Source organism: Peromyscus maniculatus, chromosome 12 (genome assembly GCF_049852395.1).
Source record: "Peromyscus maniculatus bairdii isolate BWxNUB_F1_BW_parent chromosome 12, HU_Pman_BW_mat_3.1, whole genome shotgun sequence".
NCBI lineage: Eukaryota > Metazoa > Chordata > Mammalia > Rodentia > Cricetidae > Peromyscus > Peromyscus maniculatus.
In genome coordinates this window covers 46,065,996-46,074,671 of record NC_134863.1, presented here as the reverse complement: position 1 = coordinate 46,074,671, position 8,676 = coordinate 46,065,996, and the positions used below count along the sequence as shown (strand labels likewise).

General features: G+C 41.5%; 1 non-coding gene across 1 annotated transcript; it reads left to right on the top strand.

Annotated features, from left to right (window-relative positions):
• Positions 1–329: 329 nt before the first annotated feature.
• On the top strand, positions 330–437 carry LOC121821855 (U6 spliceosomal RNA). The gene has a single exon (XR_006062730.1). It is a non-coding gene; the product is annotated as a U6 spliceosomal RNA (small nuclear RNA).
• The last annotated feature ends 8,239 nt before the right edge of the window (positions 438–8,676 follow it).

The window sequence follows — 8,676 nt, the reverse complement described above, 5'->3', positions numbered from 1 at the left end:
CTTATCTAAAATTTTGGTTTCTTTTTTGACTGCTGGCTCCTGACCTCCCTTTTTAGAGCATGTCTTTCAGAAAATTTCTCCTTACACATAAATCTTCTCCTGGCCTTACACCAATTATAAGCCAGGAATGTCTTTCCTCAGGGTCAGAGGGACTTCCATTAGAAATGTGATCATCAAGAAAAAAGATGGGGCCTCTGTCTCTTGGTATCCGTGTGAGGACCAATTTCAGAGTGCCAACTGGCCAGCATTTTACTTTGACAAACCTCTCTCTCCAGTGTCCTTCATAGATGCTCAGGAGTTCACCGTTTGTGTTAAAAAACTCCCTTACAGTGTTGGCTTCGACAGCACGTATACTAAAATTGGAACAACCCAGAGAAGATTTATCACGGCCCCGGCACAAGGATGACATGAAAATTCACAAAATGTTCCATGTTGTTTTCACTAAATCAGCATAGTCCCTAACTACTTTCTAAGTATTTGTCCTTCTACCCACAGTCAACTATAGCCCTCACCCCTCATCAAGGAAACTTTTCTTTGCAACAGAGGGAGGCCATTACTGAAAACTAACACCAATTAAAATGCAGAGTTGAGGAGCCCAGTCCCAGTGGATGCAGCTACAAAACAATTTCCCACACATAAGGCTCAGGGAACAAGGCAGGAGAGGGGCAGATGGTTTGTGAGAGGACCAGGGAGTTTGCTGTGAGATTGTGTCTCCTAGCAACCTCAGAAGCTACACCCACAAACATTCACCATTCTTGCCTGAATATGAGCTGAACAAGGACAACAATAGACATGCTGACATGGATGGGGGAAAGCCCACGAGGCCTCCAACCTACACAAAGAACTGTAAGTAACCAGGAATGCCGAGAGTGGGAGAAACGGTCTTACCCAGGGAAGCGCACACCACGTGGTTATCCAATACCAAATGGTCAGCCCTGAAGACATACATACAAGTAACATATGGATGGAGCAGGTTGTATTTAGGAGTATGTTTGTATATATACATATAACAATAATGAAAAAGGAGGTCATGGATTGGAAGGAATTTGAAGGAATTGAAGGAAAAGCATGGAAAAATAGATGGGAGAGTTTAGAAGGAGGAAAGGGAAGAGGCAATTATGGAATTATATTGTGATTTTAAAAATAAAAGAAATAGGGGTGGGCTGGGGGGAAGGGGAGGGGGGCAGGAAGGGGGAGAACAAGGGAATCTGTGGCTGTTATGTAGAACTGAATAGTAACGTAAAATAAAATAAAATAAAATAAAATAATAATAATAAAAAATATTTTAAACACACACACTTTTGCCTTTTGTTTAGAGGGAATTGAATTTGGTCTCCTTTATCACACTAGTCTTGACTCCTACTGTAGTAGTCTCCCCCCCCCAATATAATCAATCATCTTATTCATTTTTTAAAGAATTTCATCAATGCATTCAAAGTATTTCCATCATAGTCACTCCACTCCTCTTCCTAACTCCTTCCAAATCTGCTCCCTTCGGACTCTGTGCCTTTTCCCATTTCAACTTCGTGTCCTCTTTTTTTTATAGTTCTTTCTTCCCTTCCTTCCTTTTTTCTTCCTTCCTTTTCTTTTCCTTTCTTTTTTATGACCCATGAAGTCAAATTTGAGCTGCCCATATCCTCATGGGTGTGAGGTCATTGCACGGTTGACCTACCCTTGTCCTTTAAGGCTCAAGCCCTTAAAAGAACTGACTGCCCCTCCCCCAGAAGCCATCACCTGTCAATCACTCCTCAGCTAGGGGCGGGGGCGTTTCTTGTTTGCTTAACTCTACCTGGGGTTGTCCTTCTTTGACATATGGTAACTTGAATATTATTTTACTTAACTGATTCCCCAGTGAGTCTGAAAAAAAAAAAAAAAACCAATAACCCAGAACACAGGATGACTTTGTCATGGTACACTGTTATTTGGAGTCATTACGGGGCTCCTGTCATATAAAATATTTCACATACTTTAATTACATTTAACAAGTCTAAAACCACTGCTTCCCATCTTTCCTTGTCAAGGGATGTCCTAGGTACCCCAAACTTAACTACCTAATTTAATACACAGAAAATGCATATACACAGACACACAATTAATAATAGCTATATATTTTTTCGGGCCTGATCCATGCCACACACTGTATGCTTTGCACATAATGCACTTTATAAAACATTGCCTCAGCTAATCTTTATAGCATCTTGGTGTTAGGCACAATTATTTATTTCATAAATGAGGAAGCTGAGGCTCAGAGAGGTTGAGTAAGCATTATAAACCACACAACTCGTACAGGTCAGAAGTGTGATACAACCCAATCAGCCAGGCCCAGAACATGCCACAGTTATCCTTTAAGGATGCACTGAGCTATCTTGCTAGGATTCTGCCCCAAGTCTCTATTTCCAAAGGAGTCAAGAAAAAGCTTGTCTGCATTCCATATTTTGTCTGCATTCTACCTTCCAGAGGCACCGTAGAACATTTCACTACCGTGTTCAGGGTTTCAGCTCAAAGCCAGCTGCTGCCCATTTCCTCTGTGTCTGCTACCAGTCATTCTGCTTTGTGGCAAGCTGCATATTCCTGGAGCAAAGTAGCCCGGCTGATCCTGGCTCAGGGCTGCTCGGTCAGGGACTTCTGGGGATCTCCCATGGTGCTTCTAGCACTTCCTCAGTAGAGCTTGAAGACAGAGTGGTTTCCTGTTTGACTCATGTGTCAGAGGAAATTCCAGCATTTTCTCAACCACCTGTTCTCTGCAGCATTGAGCTATGAATACCACTGAAATAATACACTATTGTATCATCTGTTGTGAGATGATGACGTCACAAGGCACAATAACAAGAATACCAGGAAGCAGACAGCAATGGCTTCTACCTCAAAACATCACCAGCAAGAAAACCACCCTCTGTTAAAATGCCTGTCTTTTTAGCTTCCAAGTGTAACTTCTTCCTTATATGTATGATTACTGTCGCCCCTAGACACTTACCAGTTGATAAGATGTTTTATATAAATCAGCAGATGCTGTCAAAGACAAGGGAGAAAAAGTAATTAAAGAAATAATTTTTTTCAATGAGTATTCTGTGAAAAATTTAGAAGACAAAAACCCACCACCCCACCAACCTAGAATAAGCTTGCTCCCCGCCCCATTCCCTACCCTCCTCTGTTTTTCACTCTTTTATTCTAAAACGATATTGTTTTCAAGAAGAAAACCCAACCATGGACCTTGCCAAAAAGGAATTTACAACCTTAAGGTCAACACAAGTGTGAAAACGAAGACAAAAGAATATTGAAAAAAAATAGACAACATATGGAATTATGATGATAATAGAATTCTGATTATCCTATTTTATTTTAAAATGAGGAGCATTTATATAGAGAGTCACCTTCAGAAAGCAGGTGAGTCTTGCTCACAGGCCTTTAAGGGGACCAGCTATGGTTATTTAGTGACTGTACAACAATACGTGGATCGGCAGACTGATACCAGCCAATGACTAGTTGAGTTATTCCCCTAGTTTAAAAATGAATCAACTTTCTTTATGAGTTGCTTTAAGATAGCCATGAATTTATCAGTCAAAGAAAGTGTTTACCAAATGCTTCTGGGATACTCTGGTCTTCTTGATGAGGAAGTTTGTAATGGACTCTTTCAGAGTGGCAGGTACTTATCATTAATGAAGAATGCTACTACTATGTTTTCATCATTGAGATGGCAAAATTAGAAACTAACAAGCAGTTTTTTTACTTTAGAAAACAACTGGAGTCATTAAAACTTGACTTTCTGCAGTGCCCAGAGCCGACACTGTGACACCTCCCAGTGGGAAGGCAGAGAAAACAGGCCAGGAGAACCTGTATATATATTTATGAAAAACTCAGAACCTTTTAATCCAGTATTCAGTGTATATTACACAAGATTATAATTTTTGTTTGTTTATTTTTTGAGACAGGGCCTCTCTGTATAGCCCCGGCTGTCCTGGAACTCACTACACAGGCCAGGCTGGCCTTGAACTCAGAGATTCACTTGCCTCTGCCTCCTGAGTGCTGGGATTAAAAGTTCATGCCACAATGGCCAGCCTAGAATAATTTGTTAAAGAATATATTTTAGGAGCTACTCTAATTTTATATCACACTCTTAAATGATGTTTATTTTAGAAAAAATAGAAAGCAGAACTAAGAAAAGTAATAGAGAAAAAAATCAACATTTGATGTATTTCCTCTTAGTTTTTGTATGACATTTCTAAGCACATACTAGTAGAGTTTCTTTCATTTTTTTTCCCACTGTTGGGGATTGAACTAAGATGTACAAACTAAACAAGGGCTCTATCTACAAGTTGTATCTCCATCCCTCTTTGTACTTTCTGTTTTGAGGCAAGGTCTCACTAATTTGCCTAGCCTGGCCTTGAACATCCTTGGTTTACCTCACTTGCCATCCTCCTGCCTCTGCCTCTTGAGTAGCTAAGATTACAGGCCTGCATCACCAGCTACATTCATAGTTTTTATATGGGTATTTCAATCCCCAATTCTTTTTTTTTCTTGTTTCACTCAGTATTTTATTTGTGAGATTCCTGCATATGTTTTGCATGGTAGCAAGAATGCACTCTTATTACCTTCTTTTCCAGATCATTTCAAAGAAGAATAAAAGGCATATACATAGAGAATTTAATACAAAAATTTTCATGAAATGTTTAAAAAATTAACTTATGAGAGAGGCCAGGGTCCAAATATAGTGACATTTCTAGTTTTAGACTTCATTCTGAGTGGAGCAGTCCTCCATTGTGCTCATTCCTGGTTAGCATCTCTGTTATCCCTGCTGTCCATTCTTATTGACAAGCTCAATGAAGGAAAACATGCTGTACTGGAATGAGGTTCATAGGCATGTGAGAGATGTCACGATTATCTCACAAGTCCCAATGTCCAGACTCACCTCAGCCAGTAAATCAAGTGTTTTAAATGAGATCCTCGGAAATGGCTTCATATCACTAAAAATCATTAGCACCTTGGCAATAATATAAAACACTAGCTTTTGCCTTGGTTTAACTTGCAACTAGACGATTTGGGCAACCCCCAATTCTTAAAGAATCACTAAATCAGCTTTGCTTTGCTGAGTTGGTGAGTTATGCTGGAGGAATCCAAGGTTCAATCCTACAGTCTGGTTTGCCTGAATTCTGGTAAGATGGGAACTTGTTACTCACTGTGCTGTCTGGGAATCAGTATTATCAGCATCCATTGAGAACATCTTAGAGATAAGGAATTTTATCCCCTTCCCAGACCTAGGGAATCCTAAACTGCATTTGTAAAATGATTTCTGGGTCATTTATAGGCACATTAAGTTTTAAATAAACACTATCTTTGGAAAAATTGACAGAGCGTCTTTTCTCTAATGAGAGAGCTGCTGAAGGTCTGATTAGTCTCCACGCCTAGAATAACATCCTCTCCTACCAGACAATCAGTGGCTTCCTGGACTCTCACTGCCACAGTGCTTTGTTGAAACAGAGCTGAATGGAGATCCCCCAGACAGCCTGCCAGAGAAGGTGACAGCTGCCAAGTCAGGAGACAGAAGACAGATGAATCTTGGGCACACTAGTGTGTCCATAAAACTTTGTCAATCTGAAGTCTACACTTAAGCGTGAGTAAGTGAGTGAGTGAGTGAGTGAGTGTGTGTGTGTGTGTGTGTGTGTGTGTGTGTGTGTGTGCATGTGTGCACAGGTGGAGGTCTGGGACCACCTTGAGTAGCTGTGCTTGGTCTTTTTCTTTGTGGAGGGCTCTCACTGGCTTGGAACTTGCCAATTGGGCTAGACTGGCTGGCCAGACCTCTAGGATTCTCCCGTCTCAGTATCCCTATCACCAGGATAGCAAGTGAGTGCCAGCATGCCTGGCTTCTTACATGGGTTCTGGGGATCAAAGTCAGATATTCATGCTCACATGGTAAGTGGTCTACAGACAGAGCCGTTTCCTCAGCTCCATTTCAGCATTTTATTACACTATTGGCATATTCTTCGGCCATCACTGTTGACTTACCAGGAAATGGTGTTTACCGAACTGAAAAAACACTCAATAATAAAGCTCACCAATTGTGTTCTCCTACTCAGGCATTGTTTGCAGTGGTCTATTGACTTGGAAAATTGAGACCAGATTAAAAAACAAGCAACAGAAAGAGAATGCATCAAAGCAACAGTTGTCTTTTTTTTTTTTTTTTTTTTTTTTTTTAAGACAGAGTCTCTCTAATGTATCCCTGGCTATCCCAGAACTCACTATGTAGACTAGGCTGGCCTCAGACTCACAGACATCTACCTACTTTTTTCTCCCAAGTGCTGGGAATAAAGGCTTTGCCTTCTCAGCCCTGTGCACTTATTGGAGTTGGAATGTAGCTACAAAGCAGGGCTGCAGCAATTTCGTGGAGATCATGTCTAATAACAATAGCCCGTTTGACAGTGTCTTCTGATTCAAAAAGGGGTTTGGTGGCTGGTCCAGCCATATCTGAAAGGAATGGCAGAAGTTATAAAGCCAGCACAGATCCAGCAAAGCTGAGCCACGTGATGGCTGCCATGCCACCTTTGGTTTTCATCTCCACCTGTTACATACTTGGGGCACTTTTAATATTTGTACAATTTGGGGATGCTGGATTGATGGAAAATTCCTTATGAATCATTTCTGCCTTCTCCCAGGAATGCTGCTTCTAAGATTACCCAGGAAAGTCCCGAATATACTATCGCCCCAGCACCCCTGCTTTTAGGGAGATATCCTTATCTACTTGAAGGTCTTCCTTATGCCTTGGAGGTTGTGACACATAAAGAAGAAGCCAGAGGTCTCTTTATGAGGCTATGAGACATTCTTGAAACATCTGTCCCTGTTCTTACACTGGAACAAGATATTCAAAGCAAAGTAAATTCAAAAAGGTCAACAAGATTCGATGGGCTAGAGAAATTGTCTGCAGTTCAGATTACAAGCCTCTTCCCACTGTACACTCAGACAATTATGTGGCATACAACTCTGCCCTACATAGAGACATATTGATGAGCAAAGTATGGAGTGGAAAGATGATGAAAGTATGAGGTGTTAGGACCTTCCTCTCTTAGAACAGTTAACTCATGTGGAGCTACTATAATGTCATATGACCAAGGAACAACAGAATGCCAGGATTAGACATCTAGACAAATTCTATAAAGATATAAATGTGAACATTGATTGTATTTTGCCAGAATTTGGATAATAACTGTAGCAGTTTTAGCCTGAGGATTTTTCCTGGGCACTCTGACCGCTCAAGCAATAATACATTGCTTGAGACATGGCAAAATGCCCAGGGTGGTTGAAGATTTTGTTTTGGTCTAGTGTTCTTGAAGCAACCAAAGCAACCAGCCTGAGCACAGGCTGTCATATGCCTCTAGATTCTCAAAAATTGGGTTATGGGGTTAATGAGTAAGAATGATAACTCTGTTTATTAATGATGTCAAAACTTGAGGGAAAATGATTGGGAATGATAACTCTGTTCTGTCATAGTTTATTAATGATGACTAAAAGATGAGCTAAATAAAGGAAGTAAAACACATGTCCCAAACCAAAAATGATATGATCTATGTTTTGGAACATCATGTATGTATCCCTGCTAACTAAATTCTGTATAAATAAAGAAACACTCTGGCTGCTAGTCAGTCAGGCTGCAAGATTCTCCCGACCACCATGGCCTGGCTCACTTCTTTCTCCCAAGGACTCCTTACATCCTCTGCAGGACCCATCCACTGCCAGGGTTGACTCCCGGCAACTGGCGCCCAGCAGGTGGCATTTCTCAAGCTTCAGTGTGCACACAAATTCCTTGGGGCTCTAGCTGAAGTGAGAACATGGTATTGTGTTTGCAGTAGGTTCGATTCCCAGCACCCACATGGTAGTTCACAACCCTCTGTAACTCCAGATCCAGGGCATCTGATGCCCTCTTCTGGCTTCCTCAGGCACTAGCTTGCACACAGCATGCATACATATGTGCACTCAAACATGTAAAATAAAAATGAAGTTTAAGGTTGGGGTTGAGATTAAGATAGAAGGGAAATACCTGACATGAATAAAAAAACAGTAAACAAACAAACAAACAAACACAAAGCTGATCCTAAAAGCTGTGGGTTATTAGACAAGAACCTGAGTGCCAGGGGTAGGATACCTCCTGATGAGTTGTTGGTTCGGGAGGCCCCAAGAAATCCCCCAAACAATACAAGATTTTGTCTGTACTCTTTTTAAAAAATTATATATTTTTTTCATTTTACATACCAACCACAGTTCTCCCTTCCCTCCCTCCTCCCACTTGCCCCCTGCCTCCCCCTCCCCTGCCTTCACCCCCCCTTCCTTTATCCCTCTCCCCACTTCCCATCCACTACTCCAAAAGGGGAAGGCCTCCCATGGGGAGTCAACATAGCCTGGTACATTCAGTTGAGGCAGCTCAAAGCCCCTCCCCCCTGCATCAAGGCTGAGCAAGGTATCCCCACCATAAGGGAATGGGCTCCAAAAAGCCAGCTCATGCACCAGGGACAGATCCTGATCCCATTGCCAGGGGCTCCTCAAACAGACCAAGCTACACAGCTGTCTCCCATATGCCTGTCTGTACTCTCAATTGGCCACCAGGACTAGATGATAAGACTATATTGTCCAAGACATCACACACCTTGGTTGCAAAATACCGAGAAATCAAGCTGGAGCCGAGCTGAAGGC